Genomic DNA, 3,624 nt, shown 5'->3' on the forward strand with positions numbered 1-3,624 from the left:
GCTTGCCAGCAAAACTGTTCACACCCCCACAGAGACCACAAAGCCTGCAGCTGTAATTTCAGAAACACACGTGTGTATAAATCAAGTAATTGCACACCTAACTATCCACTTGAGCCTGTGTGCCTGGGTTTTTTGCAGGTGCCCGGGGCACGTGTGCTATTTGGCTTCGAAAACAAGGTTTAGTCTAATTGACAGGATATTATCAAATTCAGGCTGACTTGTATGGACAAATCTCAAAATATGAGGGTGGCATGAGGTATCCAGCAGCACCTCTGAACATTCTGTATGTGTGTTCTGCAAGGTCCTTGCAGCTGACTGAATTCTAAACAACAGAAAGAGACAAAATGAAAATGTCAGTTTTGTTCTAATTCACGAAACTATGTTTCCAGAGCAGTCAATGAAGCAACATCATTTTGAAACATTCTTGCCATTTACAGAAAGAGAGGAAAAATTGAGCAAGTATTACTTTGCTTTATATAATGATGCTTTTAAAGGGGATGAGGGGATGCTTTGGGTCTATTAGCCAGAAGAGCAAGCCGATCTGTGTTTCCAAGTTCCAGCTGGCAGAAGCCCCAGCAGACAACCAGGGAGCAGGCTGCCGGCTGCCCAGGAAAGCGAAACTCACTACAACATGGAATCTGCCTGCAGGCTGAGCTTGTGCTCTCATTTTTCCAGGAAAAATTCAGGTCTTTGGGCCTTCAGAACAGGTGTAGTTACTACTCGTCCTCTACAATGGCTTTACATGTTCCAGTAAAGTAAGATGAATGGAGGACCAGTTCCTCCAAAAATTCTGCTGTGATTCAACAAAAAGCATTTCTGCAATTTTTACCTTGAGACAAAGAAAACCATGACATCTATTTCACAGATGATATTTGAACCACCAACTTCTCCTTTACCGCCCTCCCCCCACCAGAAGTTTACAGATTTAGCTTTATTGAGTACACACATATACACGTGAGTATGCAACACACACGCACACACACACACACACACACACACATCATACAGCCAGAAAATTCTGAATGGAACGATGCCAAAACTCACCTGCAAATAATAAGATGCTGCAAACAGTGTTTCTCATGTGTTAGACTATTTTTTTTATTGTTATGTTAATCCCCATATATTACATCATTAGTTTTAGATGTAGTGTTCCATGATTCATTGTTTGTGCATAACACCCAGTGCTCCATGCAGAACGTGCCCTCCTCAATACCCATCACCAGGCTAACCCATCCACCCACCCCCCTCCCCTCTAGAACCCTCAGTTTGTTTTTCAGAGTCCATCATCTCTCATGGTTCGTCTACCCCTCCAATTTCCTCCCATTCATTCTTCCCCTCCTGCTATCTTCTCCTTCTTCTTTTTTTTTTCCCTTAACATATATTGCATTATTTGTTTCAGAGGTACAGATCTGAGATTCAACAGTCTTGCACAATTCACAGCGCTTACCAGAGCACATACCCTCCCCAGTGTCTATCACCCAGTCACCCCATCCCTCCCACCCCACCCCCCCACTCCAACAACCCTCAGTTTGTTTCTTGAGATTAAGAATTCCTCGTATCAGTGAGGCCATATGATACATGTCTTTCTCTGTTTGACTTATTTCGCTCAGCATAATACTCTCCAGTTCCATCCACGTCATTGCAAATGGCAAGATCTTTCCTTTTGATGGCTGCATAATATTCCATTGTATATATATACCACCTCTTCTTTATCCATTCATCTGTCGATGGACATCTTGGCTCTTTCCACAGTTTGGCTATTGTGGACATGGCTGCTATAAACATCGGGGTGCACGTACCCTTTCAGATCCCTACTTTTGTATCTTTGGGGTAAATACCCAGTAGTGCAATTGCTGGATCGTATGGTAGCTCTATTTTCAACTTTTTGAGGAACCTCCATACTGTTTTCCAGAGTGGCTGCACCAGCTTGCATTCCCACCAACAGTGTAGGAGGGTTCCCCTTTCTCCTCATCCCCGCCAACATCTGTCATTTCCTGACTTGTTAATTTTAGCCATTCTGACTGGTGTGAGGTGGTATCTCATTGAGGTTTTGATTTGGATTTCCCTGATGCCGAGCGATATTGAGCTCTTTTTCATGTGTCTGTTGGCCATTTGGATATCTTCTTTGGAAAAATGTCTGTTCACGTCTTCTGCCCATTTCTCGATTGGATTCTTTGTTCTTTGGGTGTTGAGTTTGCTAAGTTCTTTATAGATTTTGGATACTAGCCCTTTATCTGATACGTCATTTGCAAATATCTTCTCCCATTCTGTCGGTTGTCTTTTGGTTTTATTGACTGTTTCCTTTGCTTTGCAAAAGCTTTTTATCTTGATGAAGTCCCAATAGTTCATTTTTGCCCTTGCTTCCCTTGCCTTTGGCGATGTTTCTAGGAAGAAGTTGCTGTGGCTGAGGTTGAAGAGGTTGCTGCCTGTGTTCTCCTTTAGGATTTTGATGGACTTCTGTCTCACACTGAGGTCTTTCAACCATTTGGAGTCTGTTTTTGTATGTGGTATAAGGAAATGGTCCAGTTTCATTCTTCTGCATGTGGCTGTCCAATTTTCCCAACACCATTTGTTGAAGAGACTGTCTTTTTTCCACTGGACATTCTTTCCTGCTTTGTCGAAGATTAGTTGACCATAGAGTTGAGGGTCCATTTCTGGGCTCTCTATTCTGTTCCATTGATCTATGTGTCTGTTTTTGTGCCAGTACCATACTGTCTTGATGATGACAGCTTTGTAATAGGGCTGGAAGTCCGGAATTGTGATGTCGCCAGCTTTGCTTTTCTTTTTCAACATTCCTCTGGCTATTCGGGGTCTTTTCTGGTTTCATACAAATTTTAGGATTATTTGTTCCATTTCTTTGAAAAAAGTGGATGGTATTTTGATGGGGATTGCATTGAATGTGTAGATTGCTCTAGGTAGCATTGACATCTTCACAATATTTGTTCTTCCAATCCATGAGCATGGAACGTTTTTCCATTTCTTTGTGTCTTCCTCAATTTCTTTCATGAGTATTTTATAGTTTTCTGAGTACAGATTCTTTGCCTCTTTGGTTAGATTTATGCCTAGGTATCTTAGGGTTTTGGGTGCAATTGTAAATGGGATCGACTCCTTAATTTCTCTTTCTTCTGTCTTGTTGTTGGTGTACAGGAATGCCACTGACTTCTGTGCATTGATTTTATAGCCTGCCACTTTACTGAATTCCTGTATGAGTTCTAGAAGTTTTGGGGTGGAGTCTTTGGGGTTTTCCACATAAAGTATCATATCATCTGCAAAGAGTGAGAGTTTGACTTCTTCTTTGCCAATTTGGATGCCTTTTATTTCTTTTTGTTGTCTGATTGCTGTGGCTAGGACTTCTAATACTATGTTGAATAGCAGTGGTGATAGTGGACATCCCTGCTGTGTTCCCAACCTTAGGGGGAAAGCTCTCAGTTTTTCCCCATTGAGAATGATATTCACTGTAGGTTTTTCATAGATGGCTTTTATGATATTGATGTATGTACCCTCTATGCCTATACTCTGAAGAGTTTTGATCAAGAAAGGATGCTGTACTTTGTCAAATGCTTTTTCTGCATCTATTGAGAGGATCATATGATTCTTGTTCTTTCTTTTGTTAATGAATTGTAT

This window comes from Neomonachus schauinslandi, chromosome 7 (genome assembly GCF_002201575.2).
Source record: "Neomonachus schauinslandi chromosome 7, ASM220157v2, whole genome shotgun sequence".
Classification (NCBI taxonomy): domain Eukaryota; kingdom Metazoa; phylum Chordata; class Mammalia; order Carnivora; family Phocidae; genus Neomonachus; species Neomonachus schauinslandi.